We start from the raw sequence: 24,659 nt of genomic DNA, 5'->3' as shown, positions 1-24,659 counted from the left end.
AGGTCCGGCAGCTGTATGGGGCCAAGGGCTTCAGCCTCAGCGGCGTGCCCCAGGCCGAGATCTCCGGTGAGTACCGGGAGGGCGCGGGGAGGGGGCTGTGAAAGCCCGGCCGGGGGTTTCCCCGGGGCCGGAGCTGCCCTCGGGGCCGCTGCAGCCGGGGGGTTCCCCCGGCGTGGGGCGTGGAGCGGCCCCAGCGCTGGAGTTTGTCTCGAGTCGTGGGCGGCGAGAAGTCGGCCCGAGAGATGCCCCCGCGGGCCGGGCACCCCTCTTCTGCCCTGGCATCATATCTGCCCGGCTGGCGGGGGGATCTCTCTCGCCGTGGCGATGCAAACGGACCTGTGAGGGAGAGGGGGTGATGGCACCAAGCGTTCAGCGGTGGCTTTTTTTCATTGTCTCATTTCTTCTGTTTCGAGTACAATTGAAACGGTTTCACGGTTCTGGTTCAGGAAGCGGGATAATCGGACTGTAATGGGTTTTGGTGTCAGAGCTGGAAAATGCCACAAGGTTAGGAGAGAGAAGAATTGATTTATCTTGGTCTTCTTTTGGATGGGAAATAAACCTATAAATGGCATTTGTCACTTGTTAAAAATGAAGCAGGAGTAAAATGGCCCCGTGTCAAGCTTGTGAAGCGTAGAGGAAACGTGAGCAACCTACATCAGTGTGTCCTCTTCATTCTGATTTTGGACAAATCTTGGGTCATTTCAGAAAGCCACTGAAATACCAAAGAATATTCAACGTCTGGTTTGTGTTGGGTTGGTTGGTTGTTTTGTTGTGTTTTTTTCCTGAAAGCTTGGGGGAAATATACTGGGGTATTGTAATTTTGTTTTTATAATTCTAAGTTTTGACCCATATCCAAGAGCTTTCTCCTCACTTGTGGGAGCTTCCTCCTTCAGACAAAGCATAGAACATGCAGGCGTACGTGCCAAAGCCAACCTACAGGGACAAGCCAGTAAAATTGCACTTTGTAGTTCACATCTAAGCTACAGAATGCTTTATGTTGAATATTTCATTGTGCAGTTTTCCAGGGAAACCAATTCATTATCTGACCCATGAATGGAAAAGGCTGAACCATATACATGTCTTATAAATGTGAACAAATTAATACTTTCTTTGTCAAGTTGCAGCCAAGAGTAAATTTCCAAAATAAAATGAGCAGTCCTTGAAGTTAAATAGGGGAATTTCAAAATCATCTGAACATCACTATTAATAGAACAGCAATTCAGTTGAGCAAGAAAGTGGCTTTTTATAAATTTGCATCTAATTATTATAAATATGAACACATTAGTAGTCATGTTTCAAGTGGAAAGTTCTTAGAGGACTAAATGTTTACAAATACTGGGGGTGTGGGGTGGTACTACAGGGGTAGCCCTTCAGAGTGACTGAACTGCAGTTCCAGGTATCTTATTAGTAGGGAGTTAGTTGTGCCTAGAAGTTGCTGAAGTTCAAATAGTATCAGGGGACACAAAGATTTCTACGAGTTTTGTTTCCTACAGTTTGTGCTACGAGTGTGTGTGCTGGCAATCTTAAGCAGCAGTAGTTAAAGTTATAGTATCAAACTGGGCATCTCTGGCTGTTGCTGTAAACAGGGAAACTGTAGATAAACGCTATAAAAATTTGAGGAATACCACATGGAAAGTAATATAAAGAAGTGCTTGGGTGAAGAAGGTTCCACACACAAACCTGCTGCTGATATTATTTGCCTGGTATTTAAAACAGTTAACAGACTTAATGATTTTCATTTCTAATTACTATGTGTACCTTCTAACTGATACTTATTAAGGAATGTGTTTTACTCTTGCTGTAATACCTACCCAGTACAGTAAAATCACTGTTGTACGCTAGTACTAACCTCAGAAATACTCCTAATTAAATATAGTGGTGTGTATCATTGTGTTTTGTAGCAGTTGTACAGTTGAGTTCAGAAGTTGATACGTGTTTTGTTGTCTCCCAGAAGTAGCCTTGAGACGTTCCTCAAGTGTCCTCACATGCAGTAAATACACAATAGTGCAGTTTACAATTCCACATTTTGTCAAAATACTCAATCATGGCTTAAGACGGTTTCAGCAGCATTAGTTCATCTTGCAGGGTTGTAATCTGTGTGGAGCCCTGTCAGGTTATACCCGACTGGCACCTGTCAGTGCGTACACAGCATGCAACAACTTTTGGCTAAGTTGAGAGATGATTATTCAGACTGTTCAGTGATGGCCCTAGCTGGACCAGTGCTAAGGTTTTCTGATAGCAGCCTTCTTCTCCATGTTGTTAGGTTGAAGAGCTATTCCAAGAACCACAGTTTTGTCTTATTTCCAAGCACTCCAGAGGCAAAAGCCCTTCACTTTCTCCCTCTCCAAGGGAAACATGCTGTTTCTTCTCTTTGCATTGCTTGCCCTGAAGCAATGGGGAAAACTCCTTTCTTAGCCCCACGGCTGTGTCCCCAAAGCTGTGCTGCCATGCTGGGCTGACCTTGCTCCTGTCTGCTTTGAACTGTCTCCAAGGCACTGCTTGGTGTGTGTTGCTGTCACACCAGCCTGGCACCAGGAGCCAAACCACAGGCTGCTTGCACCCCCAGAACTTGACTTCAAAAGGAGTTTAGTAAGCTCCTGTGATGCAGGCTCTGACTCAGGCTGAGACGGCTGTGTTTGTGTTGGTTTTAGAATGCTTATTGCATGCTTCACACCTTCTAATCTGTATTCTTTGTTATGATTTAAGAGGATTATGAGTAATAGAAAGTCTCCATAGCTCAGCAGAAGGTAGTCAGTTCTTATGACTGCACGGATCAGTTAGAGAAGCAGTCACACAGTTATTAGCTGGCTGATAGATAAACAGCTGATTCAGGGATAGACTCTTACTTACTCTTACACTTACCAGATTTCTCATGAACAACCTAGACAGGGGGTTCTGTTTTTTAGCTAATGTTGTACAATGCCTTTAACATGTCTAAGCACTTTAAATGTGTCAGGTGCTGTTATTAAGTGTGTTTAGGGAATGCACAAGGTGTTGTATCTCACTACTTTGAAGTCAATGGCAAAGCTCCCAAACATGAAAGAAGCATCTGCTCGCATTTAGTAATCCTGACAGAGAGACATGCACCCAGAGTCTCCAGTGAGGATTTGCCTAGAAGAAAATTTCCAGTGCTGAGGAAGATGCTCCCTATGCCCCTTGGGTTTGGAAATGTCGCAATACCCTCGCTTCCGTAAGGCACGCTAACTTGAGCAAAGTTCTTCTTCGTGTTGGGGAGTGGTTCCACTCAATGGCTTGGTGACCCCCACCCACTTTCTATGATTGCTACAAAATACAGGAAAACTGTTTGAGAACTTCCAGATGTTCTGTTTCCTTTCAAATACCTTCTGTAGGTAGCAAGCCTCAGTTCCTGCTTCCCACATTCTGACCACCTTCACACCATCAGTCTATTGCAGTGACTGAGAGAGGTGCCTTGCTCTAGTTGGACTTCTTGGTACGTGTGTTATGGGCTGGTCTTGGGTTCACACCATGTTTTGTGATGAAGGTCAGTGAGCCTACAGCAAAAATACTGTGCTTTGGGCAGGATCATCTTCTTTCTCTGCTGACTTGATCGAGTGGTTTAGGATTACTGATGTCAGATGGGTGACTGCTCCCCAGTGTCTCGAGCAGAGATAGTTCTCTCCTGTACTGAAGAGGACTTGAGAGCTGTGATTTTATGTGGATGTGCTTGGCCCTTGCTCACTGTTTGGGCTAGGCTTTTGCGTTGACTTGTTTATTCCTGAGATTAATCGTTCCTAGACTTGGCTCACTGCTGGGCTGAGCTTGTTGACATAGGCAATGGGGTAATGCAGTGAAAGAAGAGGAGAATAAAGAAAAAATGTACTGGGCTGATTTCTGCTCATGCCATTCTGTATCTCATGAGTATGCTTCCCTGGTTCCGTAACTGAAAGGAGTCAGAACACTTATTTTTTAATCTTTTGGCCCTTTTAGGCTGCATAATTTGGTTTTGTAATGACAACATTGTCAAGTGCATGTGTTAGAGCCATTTGGAGGAGTGTTAGCTAAGTAGAGAACAGGTCTGGCTACAGATGGGATTTGATGAGGCTCAGATGAGCTGCAGTTTTGGGGGGCATTTGAACTGCTGGCAGTTGCAGCATGAAAGGCATGAATGCAAGAAGGTAAACCTGCAATCCCAGGGAAAGATCTTTACCACTTAACTGAAAGGGGACACACTTGGCTCCAGCACTTTTTGTGGTTTTTGTTATATTTGGTTTGTAGTTACTCAGTATGGGTGGGATGTCTCAGGGTTAGCTGCTTACATGGTGAACTCCCAAATGCAGCATCACCCCATTTACGCTAATGAATTTGTTAAGGGCAAATCAGAATGGCCTATGAAGCTTGTTCGGTATAGAATGCTATTTCTGATGAGGCGTAACATGGGGAATGTGTATTTTCCTCCATCTGGCAAGTATATTGGTGCAAAGGTTAGAGGAGGTCATGCTGAACTGTGTCTTTCCCTTTCTGCTTAACTTAAAATAGACATAGAAATTTGCCTATTTTACACTTCGTGATTATTTTGTGAATTTGTGACTGCAGAATGTGTGCATACAAAACTATTATGAAAATGGGATTTCTGGAGAAAAATGGGCTCCCTCCAGCGGTTAGTTGCGGGAGTGACTCGGAGTCTCAGAGGAGCCTGTGTCTTCACAGACCCAGTGCTTACCTAAGCTGTGTCTGAAATCTGGAAAGCTTTATACTTTGATATTCTTTGGAGTTTTGTGGTGTTGACAATATTTTTATGAGAATCTGCCTTGCTGTCACTCTGATACGGATGACTAAGCTCTCACCACATAATTATCCTTATCTGCCACGTCTGACAAAGCTATTTCAACAGCTCCTTTTGTTGGTGAAGCAAAAGCCTCATATTTATTTATTTATTTTGCATGCATGTATAGCTGGAGACACTCACCACCACCACTGTGTGAAACTGTAGAGCTCACCTTGTCTCTCCTCCTTTTCTTGTCCTGTACATGCCCTGCTTTGTTTAAGAATACATGTCACTCAGTCTCTGGATACACTGGCTGTGTTTCATAGGAGATGTGTGGCTTTTGGCAGGGATTGTGGAACAGTTGGTTTAATGTTCTATCTCTTTCAGTACAATTGCCTTGCATTGAGGGGACCAGATAGATATATTCCTCTGGATAATTTCAATAATTAAGTGAGCTTTGACTTAGCAGCTCCCTCCCTGCCTTTAGTTAACTTGATTATCAAAAATGTGTATTCAGAGCCAAGGGTTTTGTTATCCTCACAGGTGAAAGCAGAGGACACAGAGCACCTGCCCACCAGCAGCAGCAGAGCACAAGCCCTGCGCCCTCCCCACAACTGCCCATTGGGGTAGCATCTATTAAGTAGCATCTAATTTTATTGCAGCATCAAAGTGCATTAGGCACAGAATGGAAAGGCAAGATAAAAGGATGGCCACAGCCTGAGAGAGCTGTTGGTCTGAGCAATAATCCCGACCCTGCTGTCTGTCGTAGTCTCAGCACCGTGTGGCTGGGGCCAGAGCTGGAGTTTGGTCTCCTGGAAGCAGCTCTGGTGTTCCTGGGCCTTGTTTTGTGGGAATGTGGAAGTGAGGAGCAGGGTGGGCAGGAGGGTAATTGGCAGGTGTTGCTGGTGTAGGGAGAACTGCTGTATCTGCTTTCAGCATTCAGCTGAAAACACTGCCTGGGAATTTCAGGGGAAAACCAGAGAAAGAGACATCCCAGTTCTGTAGAAATCTGCAGGCTTCTTTGAGAAAGACAGCTCTGTTTTCTATTTGCTGCCCTGACCCCTACTGAATGCAATATATTTCTAGATGTTGGGTTTCTTTCATTGTCCCAGTGGTATTTTTGTGTACCTCTAGCAGTTGGGGGATGGTGGCAAGGCAGCGTGCTGCTCTGGCCTACAGCTGGCCCTGCCAGCTCTGCCCAACTTCAGTAACAGGGCATACTTTTCCTCCAAATGCCATGGCTCTCCCACAAGCAGGAAATCAGCAAGCAGCTTCCAAGATGGTATGTGTATGTGTTACTCCTGCTTGGAGAAGCTGTAACAAAAGCCCCTGCAGAAAGTTGCTTTCAGAGGCAGGGCTGGGCTCCCTCTGCCCTGGGAGTGTGCAGAGGTCCTCCTGTGTCCCCTTGGGTGTTCTGTGCTGCAGCAGGCAGGAAGCAAACACACAGAGTCACCCTTTTGGCTTTTCCCAAGGCAGAGGGTCTCCTTAGTCAGGTGTTAATTCAGAAAGGAGTTGAATGTGCTACTTCTGGTTGTGTGACAGCAAAGCTAGGGAGGATGCTTGGTGCTGGTTTCATCTGCCCCTTCTGAGTCTTCTGCATAGATAGAGTCTTTTTGAAAATCCTAAGCAAGTCCCTGCCAAGTTAGGTCAAAGTTGGGGCATCATTTTCAGTGCTGCTTCTCTGAGTACTTGCTACCAGGCACAGCTATGAGAAGGAAGGAGTGGTTCAGTGGGCAGCCTGGTGGAGCAGATGTGCTGCCTGCTCAGGTGGTGGCTGGGAGCAAGTCTGTACTGAGTCTCTTCATCTTTAAATCTCCCTGAAAAAAGCCACATTCCTGCTTTCCTGCCTGGCTCTGTCTTTCTGATTGCTGTAAGGATAATAGCCATGGGGACAGACCTTGGGGAGGGAGACCCGAAAGCTTGCAGGAACCCTTGTAGCAGTCATTTAAAGATTATTCCATCATGTTTTGTAGGTAGCTTGCAGAAAGTTGCAGCAGCTTTCATTGCATTAGGACATTTCCCTTTCTAGTTAACATAAATAAAATCCAAAATTTTGTGAAAGCAGGGAATTCTTTTTGTTTCCCTTTCACCTCCGAAGGACTGGCTTTCCTCTTCTGTGATGTGTCTGCTCTGACAGTTTGTTGCTCAGAATATGTTCTCTGACAGGTGAAACCTGTCTTTAACATTTGATTCCCAGGGAATCGGGTTACCTCTGTTGCCAGATCATTCTGCAAAAAATAATGAAGCTTTAGACCATAGACACTTAACAGTGCTTGTCTATACATGACTGAGCTGTGAGCTGGGTCAGTCCCTTCTCCCCAGTAATGTGTTCCTGTTTTACCTGGATCTCTTCAGATATGGAAAGCTGCTTTTTAATTATTTTTTTTATTATTTCTTATGATTTGAATAAGGTGCATGTGCTGTGACAGTTATTCACAACACTCTCACTCTGAGTTCTAGAAAATACATCAGTGACAATTGTGTTTGCTCTACAGAGATTATAAAGCTAATTTAATTTTTGTACCTTTTCATATACAGTGCAGCATCAATCAAAAGAACAGAATTACCCAGCTGTTATAAACTATGCTAGCAACAGGAGTAAAACTTTGTTTTTTTTTAAATTGCCATGCATTCTTCTGAAGTATTGAAAAAAGAAGAAAGGAACAAAAAAGCTTTACTGTGGTTTCAGGGAGCAAGATGATAGTACTTATGCAGACAGTCAATCTTTTATATGACTAAAATGCGAGTACTCTATGACAAATAGCTTTGGCTTGCAAAAAAAATGGTATTATATAGGATTGTAAAACTATACTGTATAATTTTAGTTGGAGTGTTTCTACTAGTTTTACCAGAGTCTCTTGCCTTCTAGCTGGAGCAGACAGGCATATTTCCAAAATACAAATATTTTAGAAATGTTTTTAGTTGTAAATTTTTTTTAAAAATAAAAATACAGTAAAAGCACTGTCAGAAATTAAGATTAATTTTACATTTAAAAAGATACAGCTGCATTAAAAAAATCTCAAAAGATACTTCAGTCTGTTCTGCTCTCAGTCTATGTTATTTGCACTAAAGTTTGCAGTGATTTGATTGTATAATTGGTTCTGAAGTATAGCATAAAGTGAATCTTGTACAAGCAGCAAAGAAGAGCTGCTGTATTAGCATCTCTGGTCTACTCCTGCTGTCTCCCAGATAAGTTGAATGTTGGAAATTGGGTGCTGTAATTACCAGGAGGGAGGTCTGGGTCCTAGTCCCCATCTGGATGCAGATTTTCGCCACAAAGCTGGAAAAGCCACATTGCTGTTTTCAGCAGTTTCCTCTACCGTAAGCACTAAATTGGAATGACAGGGCTTGAATAACTCATGGGAAGTTTGGTTTATTAAACTCTAGTCCCTAGATGTAGGAGTGCCTTGAAAGAGAGCAGTGGTCTTCTTCCTGATGCAGTCACTCACTGTGCACAGCTGCAGGAGTTTAAAACAGTTGTATAACCAGTTTAGATTTTACAAACATCTGCTTGGCTTTGTGACAGAATACCAAACAAGCCCTGCAAAAAAGCCCCAAAACAACAAACCCTCTTGCTCCCTTTCCATTTGTGGGAGGTCTCTTAAGAGGCTTCCATGTTGAGGGAGAAGGAGGCTGGTATTTTTATTAGAGAGGCTCTCTAAGGCTGAGCTGTAGCTAGAGACTCATCTGCTGTGAATTTGAAAAAGGGCTGCACAATAGTGAGAACCCGTGCGTAGACATCCCATAGACGCAGCTGCAGGCTCCCCAGGGCCTGTGTCCCATCCTGTCTGAGTGTGGTAGGAAGTAGCAACCTCCTAACTGCTTGTGCTTTGGGGGCTTCGTGCGGCAGAGATGGTAAGATGGGAGGTCAGAGAAGTGTTCCAGTTTGCCTTTCAGCTGCCACTAGTGTGTTCCCTGTATGAATCCAAGCCCAGATAAGCAAAAAGCAAGATTATGTTATATAAATATATGCATGAATCTCTGTAACACATCAGGTAGTGGAGTCCCTGCACAAGAGTAGGGGCAAGAGTAGGGGAACTGACTGGTTCCTCAGTGCTGCCCTGTCCCTCAGTGCTGTCCTTGGGTTAGTGACCAGATTCTACATTATGTCTTCCCTGTGTGTTTGTCCACTTTCTAGGCTTTGCATTAATTTGATTTAGAACAGTACTGCTGGACTCATTGTGCCTCAGGAAGCAGTATTTGAATTTATTTGATCAGTCAACAGTAAAAAATAACTTCATTATCTTTGCTACACATTAATGTTGGGGGCACGAAAAGTTTGGATGTGGAAAGTGTGGATTAAATTATCCTGTGTGCTAGACTTTATATGGGGTGATAATATGTGATACCACTTATTAGACACATTATTTCAAGGTGGTCAAAATTATGTTACGCATAGGGGGTTGGAATTAGGTGTGGGAGAGCAAAGCAGAGTACTGCAAATTGCTCTTTAGTTTAGGTTTACCTGGCAAGTCTTTTCCTTTACTACTTGCAGAGTATGAGAAATGAACCAAATCATGCTAGAAGAGGACTAGTTTAGGTAACTGGTGTCAGCCTCAGGCGTGTGGTAAGCTGGTGGCCTCCTCTCCGCTTCTGTCTCCATGAAGCTTCACAGCCGCTCCTTGCCGTGTTGTGCTCTGTAGGAGGTTGTAGCAAGGAGGGCGCGGTTTGTCTCTTCTCCCAAGTTACAAGTGATAGGACAACAGTAAACAGCCTCAAGTTGTACCAGGTGAGGTTTACATTGGATATTTGGAAAAATTTATTCACTGAAAGGGTTGTCAGGTACTAGAACAGCCTGCCTATGGAAGTGGTGGAGTCACCATCCCTGGAGGTGTTTACAGACATGTAGTGTGGTGCTGAGACATGGTTTAGTGGTGGACTTGGCAATCCTTTTGGATAAGGATGGCTGCCTGTCACTGAGTGGACCGATTTTGCTGCACTGGGGGACAGTACACTCAGCAGAAATCTAAAAAAATGTGTTACTAGCACTTTTGCAGAACTAAATAAAATGACATTTTCATTGATAAATCTTCACAGGTGTTGGCAAATATAAATAAGGAAAGCTTAAGCTGTGACTTTGCTGTTGTTTAAATAAACAGAGAGCAAAATACCCTCAGACCAAGGCACATTTCAATTGTAAAGCAGGAAAGAAAGCCATGGAGTTTAAATGCAGTATCATTCTTCCCACTCTTCTGAATCAGCTGTCAGGAACTTGAGTTTTGTCTTAGTAAGTAACACCGTTGCTACTGTTTGTGTTGCACTGAAGCAATCTCCTGCCACAGTCATAAATTATTTTTCACTGTTACCAATGCACTCTGTGACAGGGTTTAAGACTTAAATATATCTGCTGATGTATACATATCCAGCAACATAGTGTCTTGTGTTATCCTGCTATCACTGATACATTTTGGGCATGTTATGTCACTCTGGCTGATGGGGCTGTCTTTTATGTCAGTTAGAGAAAAACATCTTAAATGCCCCTTTCTGATATTCTTGATGGGAGCAGTGGTTGGTCTCAAGCCTGCTTATGCCTCCATGTGCTGAGACCCCTGCAAGAGCAAACTTGTGGTGTGCGTAAAAAGTGTTCTTGTGTTGTTTTGTAAACCAAGGGATGCAAGGTTTGATTAACTAAATTTAAAGAAAATTAACTATTTTCATGTATCATTAAAAAAAAAGAGCAAGTGTGGAGTGCCTTATACCCTTCTGTTCAGTGATTCTGAGGCTGCCTCTGCAGCATGATGTCCAACTCCAGGCTGTCTGCAAAGAAGGATATGGCTGTACTGGAGTGAGTCTGGCAGATGGCAACAAGGTGGTCAGGGTGCCAGGGTATGTGATGTACAAGGGGAAGCTCTGAAATCTGGGTGTGTTCAACATTGAGAAGTCCAGAAGAAAGAAGGTTAGGGAAGATTCCATTGCTATCTGTAATTGCTTCATGGGTGGGAATAGAGAAAACAGAGGTAGACTTGAGAGGAGGAGGTAAAAGGACATCCTTCCAGTACTGCCATGTAAAGTTTGTATTTTTAAAAATTTATTCCTTAGCTTATGAAATATGAAATCTAGTGAAATCAGAGAGGACAATCAATGTTCTTCTACATGAGTAAAAACCCATGCTGGTATTCCAGAGATCTGAGTTCAATTTTCTGCTCTAGCACATGTGTCTGCCATGACCTTGGGCAAGTTGCTTAATCTGTCTATATCTCCAATCACCATCTGTGCATAGCTGTCTTTAAATTATACTATCTTGTTTTTGTAATTTGTCTTTAAGTTATAAAGTCTTGGAGTACCAAATCTCACTATTTCTCTATATTTCACTGTACTGTACTTAGCAAAATGGGACCATAAATCTTCATCAGTCCCATGATACATGAATAATAAACCATAACAGCATAATTTAGGGCCACATTCTGCCTCTGTTCTCATGATGTATAAAGACGGGGGCTTTTGTTGATTAAAATGCTGTCCCGTTCAACCTAACGAAGATACATGGGCCTTACTGAACAGATTTTTATAAGCCTGTTGTTGGCTCTTTTGGTTTGTTGGATTTTTATTTTGTTTCATCATTACTCATTGATTGCAGGTATCTAAACAATGTACTTGGCAGATCAGGGAATAATAAATTCCTTTCATCTGTATCACTTTCAGTTTAATTACTGTTAACTCATTGCTAAGTGCTTAGTTCAATGGATAATGAACTCTGCTCACTGTGTGGTAGAAAAGAGTTGGACTACAGAGAAAGAACAGGATTCTCTGGTTCTTTTCAAGATGCAAACCAAAATTGCAGAGTCCCTGAACATTTAATTGTAGATTGAAGGTTACCAGCAGGCTACCTTTGCAGGCTTGAATATAGGTTAACATTATTTCTATGCCTGGCCTTGCATTACATTTGTTGCTTTATTTTTAGACAGTTAAGAAACCTGCAACTGCTACATAGACAGCTGTTTTTGTCTTGATTATAAGACACTGTCTAATAAAAATGCTATGTAGTACAGTCCTAATTATTGCAGACAGACTTTACATTTGTGACTGTGGTAATACTTACCATGTTAAACTACTTCCTGCAAAGTTTAATGGTGTGTTCAGACCTTCCCATTTCAGCTGCAGCCAGGGGAATAAATACCTTGTTGTCTCAGCATGTGCCATGCTGCTGAGCCTGTGGGCTGTGTTTGAAGATCACCTACATCTCTTATTTCTTTATCCTGTGATTTTGATCGTCTCTTCACCTCAGAAGACTCAGTGAGCTATGCCCAGCAGGTGTTGGCCATCCTGCAGTGTTGTGCCAGTGGCAGCTCCTGGGGCAGTGGTGGTGCTGAGGGGGCTGGTTCCCACCCTGGGGAACACACACAGGTCAGGGTCACCCCCATCACGTCCCTTTCACGTCAGCAACTCCATTCGACCCCTGAAGCCAACATCTACTGTGCATATAACCCAACCTAAAATACACCAGTATATTTTTAAGCTTTCTTCCTAAGGCTGAGGAAAGCTAGACACCAGAATTTAGAGGAGACTAATGTACCAGTGTGGGGAGCAGGATGTGTGGAGTCACTCTAAAAATGAACAGCAGATTGTTCATCCACTGCTGCCCGTGCTTACGGCCTGGCAGGCTGGCTTCACCCTGCAGCTATGCACACAGGAATTTGAAAGAGAGGAAAAATACTACCAAGATCTTCTCTGCATCACCAAGGCTGAGATTCTGGAGCACACCATGAAGCCTGCAAGCACAGCTGCCCCTGGTAAAAATATAACTTTCCTATCAGGATATTAACAGCTTTTTCAGCTAGAATGAAGTAAAGAATAGGGATTTCAGTGAGAAACCATGCTGAATGGTTCTCAGGCTTAGGCAACAGGTCACAGAAACGTTGAGTTATGGCTATATGTCAAAGATCAGTGTGGAAATGTTTATTACGGGCTTGCTGCTGTATTCTGCTCAGTCCTCAGAAGGCAGTTCATAGCACTCTTACTGTCTGACCGTTCTCAGCACAAATTTAATGCAATGCACTTTCTTGCAAAATAAACAAGGAGAGGCATCCTGGGTGCCCTACAATACTAAGCTGCTGCTCTGGAGGTATTTTTCCATTCCTGTGGAAAGTGTTATTCTTTGCACAATGTCTCCACAAAAGCCCTCTTAATATGAATGACGTTACCCACGTTTGCAGAAAGAGAAAATGACATTTGCCAAATTTGCAAATCACAGTTGTGTTTCTGTCAGCTTTGGCAGTTACATGGCTTCTGGTAACGCTAATGAAGGCAATCTGCTTTTAATTTAAAATCCTCCCTGAAGAAAAAAAATAGTTGGCAGTTGAGGGATTCAGTGGTGTCCTTGTGTGAAACTTCTCTTTCTTTATTTTCTATGGTTTGCTTTAGCTGAGGAGAAGCTGTTAATTAAAAAATATTCCTAAAGTAGCCAAATATGCAGGAATGTACTTAGGCAACAACTACCTGTACCAGTTCTGCAGTAAATCACTTTTTTGTTTTCACTGGATGGGCAATTCTAATTAACCAAATAAAAATACTGCTTACCTTGCACTTAACTCAGCATGTTTGCTGCTTCTCATATGATTGAGGGACCGAGGACAGCAGGTTTTGTTTGGATTACTTTTTTTTTTTTTTCCCCCTCTCTCCATTCAGCAAGGCCAAGGTGGTCAAGCAGCATAAGGAGGGGATAATGCCCAGAGGTGGCCACTCCCTGCCTAGGGAGCAGTTCCTCCTACTAGGGCAGGCAGGCAGCGCTGAAGGCTGCAGGCTCTCCTGAAAGGCTTGCCTGGGGTCTCTGCCTCCTGTGGGCACGAAGAAAGGAGGCAGAGGAGTGGGGTAGGACAGCATTGATCAGACAATATTTGAATGCAGTTGCTTTGAAGGTATTTTTCCTCAGTTCAGCAAGTACTGGACCAAATAATGAATTCAGTCAGCATAATTCTGTGCTTTCCACAATGGTAAATCATCTGTGCTTGAAGAAATGTAAGGAAAGTGTGTTTGTGTGTAAAACTTGCATGTGTACGGTGATGCTGATGTGGTCCTGCAGCAGAATCATCTAGAAATTATCCAAGTGTCATGTGTTGTGGTCACTTGCTTCAGCCCTTGGTCATGCCCTGAATCCTTTGCTGCAGTTCAGAGGAGCTGCAGGCAGGAGCTATGCCATGGTGTTCTGCCCTTCTCTGCTCTGTACAGCTAAGGACATCTTTGGAGCTGTAGAAATTTGGTAGTTGGGAAGGAACTGTCAGAAGAGTTGTTAGCAAGTATAAAGCACTCAGGCTGCCTGGTCAATGACAGTGGTGATCCAAAGCACCATCAGGGGCATCATGTCTGCCAGCATCTGGAGCAATAGAAATTGTTTCATAGCACATGAAGGTAGAGAATTGCCTCTAGCTTTCAGAAAATCAAAGTAAAATCTACTGTAGAGTTGTCTTGAGCTACTCTGTAACTAGGGTCAGCGTTTACTGTGTCAAATGATGGAAGGATTTTGTGCTTTGTTTGATTGTAGTGGCTTCTTCAGCACTACCTTTCATGTGTGGAGGAAGAAGAGGTTTGCTTGGTTTCACAGTGATTTGAAATGTATTTGTTCCTTTTTTTTTTACCACAAATGAAAAATGGCCAAAGCTGTTAAGCCTGTATTTTAAGACCCCTTCATACTAGCACTTGTTTGGAAAGGGATGGGGAGCTAGTGAAAGCGCTGGTTCAACCTGAGGCAGAGTATCCCTAGCCTGTGCTGTAATATAAGGAATTATTACAAGCAAATAGCTGGAGCAATTTTTTCTACCCAAGGTTTGGACATCCAGCAAGACTCCTGACTGCTGTGTTGGTGGAGCAGTGGCTGGTGCAAAGGCTGTAGCAACAGCAGCCTTGGAACAGCTGAAACACTGGGCACAGCATTGCAGGGGTGCACAGGCAGTGGGGTTTGCTCAACAGCATTGACTCCATGCTCTGTCTGCTTTAAGGCTGAGGGAGGAAATTCTGGTCTCATTGTCTCCTCTGGGAGGATTTATCTTGGAATTTTGAAACCTAACCTCCTGCTCTGTCCCTAAATTTAAATCCATAGCTTCTGACTAAGGACTGAACCATATGTCAGCAAAGCTCTGGGGCACAGCCGTCCTCTGTGTATTTATAATCTTCCATTGCAGGAGTTTGCTGTAGAAACAGGAGCTGGAAGAGGAGCCAGCACACTATGGGACAGTGCACAGGATGCATATGTGGGTGCTGCCCTGCTAAAGGGCATGCAGTCAGCCTCTTCTGTGCCTAGTGAATGAGCCCTGGGAATGATAGAAAAATGGTTGGTGTCTAATCCAAATGTCACCTCAGGTAATCCAAAAGCACTGTGCTGTTCCATGGAAGTGCCATGCTCAAGCTTTCAGAAGCAGCCATTCTTTGAAGCCTGGCTGCACAAAAGAAGTTATTTAACCAGAAGGCTCACCACCAGTGCTCCAGACTGCAGGCCAGTTGCATCTTCCCTGGTGACCTTGGGGAGGGAGCAGATAATCTAACAGATGGAGAAAATGTATTCTTGTTATTAGTGGGTGATGGGCTCCTCCTAAACAGAGAAGGTCTGTTCTTGTAATTAATTAGCTGTTTAATATGTTTGTGCAGTGGCATGCCTAACTAACATGCAGTTACTATGAATACACATACAAATGGTAGTAATAGGTGCAGATGGCCCTAATTACCTACATTGATTTCTGCAGTAATCACACATGCAACACATCAAGTTGGCATTAAGATTGCCATGAATTGGGTGATTTGTTTTTCTCCCCTCTTTGTGTATGACTGTGCTCGCATGACCATCCTCTGTACACCTGGATTCTCAGGCCCCACTGCTGGGTTGTACCCACCACACTCAGAAAAGGCTTTAGATTTTAACATTTGCACAAAGAACTCATGCAAGGTAATGACTATTCACTTGGATTTTCTCTGCAGTGTCCTATGGACTACCTGTTTTGCAGAAGCTGGGCTGGAGGGTTTCTGAGGGTTCCCTAAATGTGTGTGGTGTCTGGTTGGCCTTTGGAGGGCACAGCCAGGCCTAGGAGTGGTGTGTCTGGGGCTTTGGTGCTCTGCAGTTGCCTTGTAGGAAAATACAAAATGTCTGACTAGGTCACTCCATGGTCTGTCTAGCCCTGCAAGGAGTGTCTGATAATGCTAGCAGAAGATTATATTTAGCAACAGTGTGGCTGTGGCACCTTTCTGAAATCCCTCATTTGGTACTAGCAAACACCCACAGTTTCTGAAGAGGGGATATCAGGGGGTGTATCCCTGCCCAGTCCTTTATGTACCTTTTTCCATAAATCTGTCTAATCTCTTTTCCAACCTGCTGGATATTATCTGCCTCTACAAACTCTCATGGCAGCAAGCACTTGAGCTTGTGTGGCTGCTCTTCACTTGGATCATGTGGCCAGATGAATCTGTAAAAGGGCTTTTGTTAATGAGCCCAAATGCTAAGGAGGAGTTCTGTTTAAAAGACAATTCAAGGTTTGGGAAAGTGGTTGCACCTTCTTTTCCCTGGGGGATGCCCTGGGGAAGGGGACAGGTACTGGTGGTGGTGCAGCTTTAGAAGGGAAATTCAGCTGCTTGGAGTGACTTGAGGACCTGAGAGGTCCTGGCTAGCAGCAGGAGTGCTTCTAAAAATCTCTCTCTGGTTCCATGCTGAATGGTTCTTGCCCGAATAGGATGATAGGCACCCTTCGAGCCTAGCGACTGGGGAGCTACTTATCCGTGAGGCCGAGTTCTAGTTTAGGAAACAGCAAAGCCAATTTAGGGGAAATATGTGTCAGGAGGGATTTCTGGGATTGTTAAGCGTTGCCCCAGGTATAAGCACTGAACACCATCTGCTCTGGGATAGCTTAGCACAGAGGAGAAAAAGCTCTAGAAACTGCTGTTGCTGTGTGCGCTGCAGATCCAGAAGGAAGCTAACAGCAAGGGAAACCTGCTGGCTGCAGCCTTGCTCCTGTGCTAGGGTGTGTGCAGGTACCTGCCCTGCAAACCCCTCTGGGCAAAAGGCTCTGTCCAAATGAAAGACCTGTGGATAATTCATGTGTCTGCTTTTCTTTGTGGAGTGGCATTAATCTTTGCATCAGGAGACTGCTGCTTTGTCTCCCAGGGTTAAATCTTGAAGGTTTGTGATGGCAGTTAAAAGGCTGGGGGTACAAAGAGAAGCTTAAAGAAGGCTTGTAAGAGAAAATCATGTCAGGGAGTGAATAATCTGAAGACTGTGCAGTGTAATGGAGAGCCAGTCTAAGACTGATGACTAACATAGTCAGTAGTTCAGAAAAAAACTGCAAGTACTTCCGAATTCTATGGCTGTCCTTTCTTTCCACAGCAAAAACATTTCTTTTGTGATCGGTGCTTTTAGGCATTTTTTTGGTCTTTCTCATATCAGATATTGGCCCTGTTGAATATTTACTTTTCAACTAACATTTTCCCTATCTGGTTAATTTGTTTAGGGACACTTCTTTTTTTTCTTTCTTTTTTTTTTTTTTTTGGAAGCTTGTTTTGTTAGGCTCCTGGGTAAAGCCTTCCTTTTTTGACAGCCTTTTTATTTGTTGTTTAAAGCTGTTCTTTGATGTGAGCTCAGAAACACAGATCTTATTCTTTTTATCACTTTCCTCTGTCAATATTAAACCAGTTTTGAGTACCACAAACTATTAAAACAATCTAAACTAACTTCTTCAGCAACACATATTTAGGGCCTATCTCTTATTTTCAGGACTCTGTGTAGAGCAGACACTAGTTTCGGGGAAACATGAAAGAATACTGCTTGGTAAAAAACAGGATTGCAGCAGCTCAAAAGACTTTGTAAAATTCTTCTGGAAAAAGACAGAGCTGTCTTAGGATGTGCCCATGAGTTTAATATACTATGAAGCTAATTATCCATGCATTCATGCCTATCTTGAATTCCTACACTCATGTATTTAATTATTTGCTGATAATTGAGTTACCTGAATTGATTCCTTCTTCAATAAGAAGGAATAATGGTCTGGCAGGTGAACTCATAGGGATATGGAGTTGGAGAGGACAGCTGGGTCATGAAAACCAGTCCTCTAGTATCTCATGGAGCCTAACTGTGAAAGTTTGCTGAGCCATCTCCATGTGTCCCCAGACACCACTGGAGATGGCAGGCAGGGTCAAAAGCATCACTGCTGGCCCAGTGCATTTTAGAAAAGAAAGTGTAAAGGAGAGCTCCCCAAGCTTTTTATCTTTCTTCATGAGACAGCAACTTTACACTTCTCTTAAGAGCCCATCTCTGCCACCTGTGGGGCAGAAGTGCATGTTGGTATTAACTCAGTGAGGTTTTATCACTTGTCTTTTGAATAATTATGCTGCTACTGTTGTTCACAAATAATACCTGCCATCCTCCAGGCAGGCCTTTTCCTGGAGTGCCACATGCTGACAACCCCTCATCTTGCACACTAGACAGCATTTCAGGGCACCCAGGGCTGTCCAGGTACAGCCACTGGCTTCTGCTCTGATCTTCTCACTGTAACTCACCCAGAAAACCTGCAGACACAAGGTGTCCCATTCAGGTCAGGACTGGCCATCTGCAGTGGACCTTTGGTGCTATGGGAGTCATGTGAGAGTAGGAGAATTAAAGGTTTCTTGGTGCTTGTGAGCCTTAGTAAAATAGTCAGCTATTCCCAGGCTTTTGTCCATCAGAAGTAGCCAGGTTAGCCAGGTCCTGAAGCTGTCTAACTTGTCAGGAGAACTGGTAGAAAGATCTTGGAGTGGAGGACAAGAAAGCCAAGCAAAGCACTGGCAAAAGGAAACCAGCTATTAAAACTGGTAGTAGAAAAATTGGATGTCTCCTTAAAAAACATTTTTTCTCACTTCTGCAGCCAACTCTGACGTGATTCATCAAGGGGCTGGTGGGAAATAAAAAGAGAACCCACCACCACCTTCTGCTAACTAGATGAAATAATTTAAAAATACCTTGCCTTCACCTTTTTCAATGCTGGCATAATGTAGATTTTAAAGAGGATTTAATAATTATTTTTACACCTTTTTATTTTTTTATTTAACTGGTGGTGCACAATTATCTGGCATTGCTCAGAGGTCCCTGGCATGCTGGGAAAACCATGTTTTTCTAGGAGTTCACTGTTCAGAGGTGCTGCTGTAGCTGTGAACAGCAGCAGCTGGGATGAACTTGGCTGGCTCAGGGCTCTGGCAGGCCAAAATAGTGTCTTTTAACTCCATCAGATTGAGTTTCCCAGTATACAGACATTCAATAAGTGGGGTTTGTAGCTTTACCCTCAGAAGATCTGCCAAGCTCTTTTGCTCCTGCCTTTTTGGTCTGAATTAACCATTTTCTTACGGGCAATTTCCTCATATTCCTTTTCCACAGCTGCCTGACAGTCCTTCACAGGCATCTGCAAAAGCTGGAGTGTGTTTTTGCCGTAACGTAAATGTTTGAGTTACCAGATCCCACAGGACCCTTTATCCTTTCTACTGAAAGAAGGGACGTGTTGTAAAGCCACTTCTTCATGTCTGAGTCTGTGTCATCCCCAGATGGCATATAACATTTTCTGATGGTTTGCCCACGCTGCCTTCTTCCAGCCTGGTCCCCATGCCCAGATTTTGCAAAGTGTGTGGCATCCAGTGCCTTGCAGGAGGAATGGAATTGTCCCAGCAGCTCCCAATAGCATTGCTAGGTGAAACTACGGGAATGGGAGTAACAGGACTGAGCTGCTCTGACCGAAGCTCCATTGCTGGAGCTTTTTCCCCAGTGGCCCACATTTCTCCCTCAGCTGTCGTTCTCAGCTGCTTGTGGACACAGACAGCTGCTGTTGTCTCAGTGTGGGTTTTGCTTTGTTTTATTTTAATCTGTCCACTTCATTTATGTGCCTGAATTAGAGCTGAGCTCTTTGAAGATCTAACCGCTTGTTTAGATCCTTATGGGAATACTTTTGAAAGTCTGGTCTCTAAAAATCTTTGATTATAAACTCACACCAGATTGGACAATGAGGTGTCTCTGCATGGTTTTTCTCCCTCCTCCCTTGCACTTAGTTGAGCTCCAGCATATCTGGCTTTTACTTCATCAGAGGCCTAATGTATAATTCGTAAAGGAAGGCTCTCTACCTTGTCAAATCTGGGAGTGAACAGCACCTTTTAAAAAGTGCTTCCAAGAAGCAACCTCATCCTCACTCCTAACCTCTGCTGAAGCTCTCACGGCTGTCTGTCAGCATTGTAACCTCTGCTTTCACTTTGTTGACGTAAACACCAGCCTCTTGAGAGAGCAGAAGTCTAGTCAAATTGGAGCTGCTTCCTGCATGCCCAGATCACAGCTTGCAGGGCTTCTCAAACCAGCCATCTGCCTGGGTTCCTCTCCTTTCACTAGTAGTTCTGAAGCTTTTGATGAGGCCCCACAAGGGCTGCCCATGGTGCCCAAGGACAGTCTGTAAAGCCCTTTCATCAGAACTGACAAGGTGAAAATTTGACTTGTCACACAGAAGTCAGGGTTCTGAGTTCCATTGAATTTAGTAATGAGGAAAGGATATGCACTAGTGGCTCCAGAAGGGAGCCAGAGATCTTCTCCTTGCAACAGAGACAGGCAGCCAGTGGTTTTCAACTTCCCTAGTAATGCTAAGCAGAACACAACCTCAGTCTTCATGTTTCTGTTGTATCCTCATACATACACACCTCTGTCAGCAATCAAAGCTCAGGTCAGGTAGGAGCTTCAATGCCCAGAACAAATGAGGAAAAACAACTGGGCTGAAGCCTCATGTCTTCTCAGCTGAGGAGGCTGCAGCTGCCTGCTCACGAAGGATTTTAAGAGTAGGATTTTCAAAACCATCTGTGTTGACTGAACTGTTTCCATTGAAGCTCCTTTTTACTTCACTGGAAACTAACAAGTTGGGAATGAGTGCTTTTGCAGTCCCAGTCCAACAGATACCTGTGTCCATTCCTTTGGTCCTAACTTGCAGCCCACTGATTGACCTTGCCTCATTCTATCCTTTGAAAAGCCGCATGTTCCTTAAAACCAAAGCTGAGGCTGTTTGTGTCAGATAGGTTTGTGTCAGACCTGCATGGTGAAGCCATGCAGTGGAAAGAGCTGGGGTGTGATTTGGTGCTTGTGGAAGGAGAAGTGACTAGTAGGAGGTTGGGGAAAGGGAAGGAGTTTGAAATCTTGACCAAATGAGAACTGATCTTTAAAAACCACACTGCCAGGGATGGTGTGCTGGTGCATGGGGAGGAGAGGCAGTCCATGAGTTTGAGTCTGTGCCAAAGGTTTGCATACACGTGCGTGCAGGCAGGGCTCCTCTGATGCCTGCTTGGGCAGCTGCTGCCTGGATGGATTCTGGCTGTGTCATGCAATGGAAGTTTGTCACTATCACAGGGCTGGGAAACACAGACTGGAGCCTTCTGGCAACAAAGATGTGGTTGTTATTAGGACTGAGCTCTCACTGGAGCAAACTGCGTGTGGTTTGGGTACATGTGTTGTGTATCTGGAGTGTGTTTCCTCTGCCTTGTTCATCAGTGACGGAAGGGGGAAAAGAAGTCAAAAGAAAAAAAAAAAAGAAAAAAGGTGTTCCAGTTCAGTATACTTGTCTGCTAGTAAGGGCCTCCATTTGATCAAGCCTTTTTGGTTTAAAGCACTTGGCAACTGTACAGCTGCTGCTCTCCTGGATGGGATGGAGTAGTCACCAGGAATTTCTCTTGTCCTTGGGTGAGCAACATGGGGCTGCTGGTTGTCTCCTTCCTGTGCTGCTTGGCTCTGTGGCATGCACCTGCCCTGCCTAAGGGCAGCAGGCTGAACATTGGGCTGAAGTTGGGCTTGGTGCCACCTTCATGATGCATCTATAGAGCCAGACATCACCTGTGGGAGGAGGAGAGCCAAAGAGAAGGGATAACCTCTCAGTGCAAACATCTACATGGCTCAGCAGTCCCTGTCTCTGATGGACACCAGCTGCAGGTGCTTGAGGAAGAATGAAGGCACAGGCTGAGAATATTGTGATCATTTGCCCCAGAGTGCTCTCCCAGACTTGAGAGATCCATGGCTTCAGGTGTCAAGGGGTTTAACAACATTTTTTTGGACTTTCCCTTTAGGTTTATTAAATGCGTAGCTCATAATGTATTAAGGGTGTTTCAAACACCTTTCCTATACTACATCAGGATGGAGACACATAGCATGTGATTTCCTGCACAAATTATTTCATCCAGTCACAGAATGAGTAGACAGAGAGCTCTGTCCATCTAAAATACCAGATCCTATTTTGTCAAATGGGGCGCATGAAATAGCAGTGTAGTTCATGTAGTCTTCAGTTTCAAGTCTCCTTGAATTTCATTCCTTTCAAGAGATAAATTTGTTGCAGAAAAGCTCAGCTCTTTCTGTGTGGCAAGAGCTGTGGTGTGGGTGCTGGCTGCCTGCAGCCTAATGGGGCAATTACCTGGCAAAAGCAATCCTCAGGTTTAGGAGATTGTGTTCATGGCTTTTAAGGGACCTCATCATGTGCCTTCCTGCTTAAATGGAAAGCATTAAATGGTCCTCTGTAGCCTAAAGGGGAAATAACTACAGTCTCTTCAGGTCACCTTTGCCCCATGCTGAATGTGTGACTTTATTACAATTCACATTTTGTTCATTGAGGAAGTAGTTTGGTATGCTGTCATTTTGCCCCATTGCCTGCAATTATGATTTCTTAATTTTCTACTATTGAGACTCCAGTTTCTTGGAATTATTTCTTGTCTAATGACTTCCATTGCTAATTTAATTCTAAGTGATCCCAGGACAGCCACAACTGTGAATGCATGTAGGTGGCTGGGCTGTTTGTTAGGGCTCTGCCTCTAGGACATGCTCGGTTTCAGTACTTCTACAGAGTATTTCAACTAGTTATCTGTTTCATGTCTGCATTCTAGAGCAACCCTGAAGTATTGCTTTTTTAATTTTTAAGTCTAAGCTGGTTGGTAGCTATTAGCAGTTCCAGTTTTCTGGCCTGCCTAAAACATTCCCATGGGAACACAGTGGGCTACAAGAGCAGAGCTGGATGTGCTGTGTGTGCTATGGGCTGCCCACAGGAACACACTTGCCTTTTGGCCACACAGATGTGTCTGTACAGACCTGAGCTAGAAGCATCGCTTGTACTTGCCCTCCTGACTGACACAGCCACTGTGGCAGGCTGGTGATTTGGTCCTACAGACACCCTTGGAAAGCCTGGTAAAGACTTGCCTCTCTGCTTTTAACTTTCTGGCCCTCAGCAATCACCGCACCCTCCAAGATCTGTCACGCAGTTGAATCAACTAAATATTTCCTTGCAGGAGGTTCTTGCATGCATCTGGGCTGCCTGTCTGTAATAGGGTAGCAAAATACGAAGGAACTCTTCTGGGAGGTAATTTCAAACTTAAGCATTTAGGAAATGTGAACCATCCAGAGCTAACAATTTTATCTGGAGATATTTATGCCATGTTTTGCAGACTTACTAGGCACTCTGTTCCCACAGGTCATAAAAATACCTGCTCTCTTATGCCTTGATAAGGTATTTATTTCCTCCTGCTCTTCCAGGTGTGACAATAGAGAAGGGGGGGTTGCTAGTGACCAGGAATAAGGATGACCTGGTCATAGCTGGTAAAATAAGATCCTGCCTCGCTTACCTAGGCATGCTATGGGATGTTCTTGCATCTGTAGAAGGAAAGAACTCATGCTCTTAGACTTTCAAAGCTACCATCAGGAGTTAAGATATTTTTCACTCTATCATTGCCATTGCTGCTTTGCTATGCTACTTTAGCATGTTGGGGCATATGAATGTTTTATATATGCATATATATATAACTCCTCATCAATTTTTCCATCTGCAAAGCATATCCTAAGAGACTTCAGAAAGGCCTCTCAAATAAAATAACAGCAAAGTATTTGCTGTCCTGTTTTGTGGTTGGGAAAATCAAATTGCTGTGAAATGGAACTACTTGCTCAGGCTTGATTTGAGAGCTTAGTATTCGGAATTTTCCTAATTTCCTTAATTTTCATTAATATGTGTTCACTTTTTGCTGTGTTTTCAAGCTTTGTGAGTTTCTACAGGTAAAAACAAGTGACACAGGATGGTCAATGTGATAAGTGATTGTTTCATCTAGGCTAAGAATAAAACAAGACTGTATCTGTTAAATTGACACCACAAAAATGGGATTTGTCTGTCCTCTTGTACCAGGGCAGCTTTAGGCTTGTTCTTACCCTTGCTTTGTCTCAGATGAGCAGCATGGTTCATGATGGCTTTATCACCCTATTCCAGAAAGAAAGAGGTTGCCTGACTGAATCCAGCTGTTCCCAAGCTGGAGACCCTAAAGTGGCTGACTGGGCCAGCCAGGCCAAAATATTCAGGGATGTCATAAAGAATCCAGAAGAATAAAACCTGTGCTACAAATGAACATGCCAGAGTGCTAAATAACTGAGACTGTAGAGTTATGGTGATGCTAATCAATGTTAAGTGAGAATCAAATGTTATGTGATGTATAGTTTAGCATAAAATTTATTTTTTTAGTCCTTAGCACAGGGGCATGAACAGATACAATGTTGGGGTTTTTTTTCTGATAATATCTAGATCATGTTGCTGGCTGGGGTCAGGGTACTGTACTGTGTGTGGCACACGTTAAAGCTGCAGTCTGAAGCTTGGCTGCCAGCATCCTGGTGACCTACTGCCTGAACTAAAGGCAAATTATGTCTCTCTGCTCCTCCTGGAAAGGTGATTTTGTACAGGACTTGCTGCTCTCCGCGTGCAGTGGAGAGAAGTATTGGGAACCGTGGTAAAAACTGAACATGCAGCCTGTAGAGAAAGGAGGGGGGAAAAGGTCCTTGTCAGCCTCACATAATCCTCATTTCAGTTACCCTCAAATTACAGGCAGAGACAATACACCACATTTTCCTAGAGCGTGAGAAAAGCAGATCTTGTATCAACACAGATGCTCAATTTGTCATGTATCTTAATGGGATATCCCCTTCAATGCAGCCTAGTCATTTAGTTCCAGCTGCTGA

General features: G+C 43.8%; 1 protein-coding gene across 1 annotated transcript in view; it reads left to right on the top strand.

The window, feature by feature from the left end:
- Positions 1 to 6: 6 nt before the first annotated feature.
- GPC1 (glypican 1) overlaps positions 7 to 24,659 on the top strand; it is a 201,381-nt gene continuing 176,728 nt past the window's right edge. The window contains exon 1 of the mRNA XM_009996739.1: positions 7 to 66. The gene's annotated coding sequence lies outside the window, so the exon portion shown is untranslated. The remainder of the gene's footprint in view (positions 67 to 24,659) is intronic.

Source organism: Chaetura pelagica, unplaced genomic scaffold (assembly GCF_000747805.2).
Source record: "Chaetura pelagica isolate M959 unplaced genomic scaffold, ChaPel_1.0 scaffold264, whole genome shotgun sequence".
In the NCBI taxonomy this organism is placed as follows: domain Eukaryota; kingdom Metazoa; phylum Chordata; class Aves; order Apodiformes; family Apodidae; genus Chaetura; species Chaetura pelagica.
This window is presented reverse-complemented; position numbering and strand designations above follow the sequence as displayed.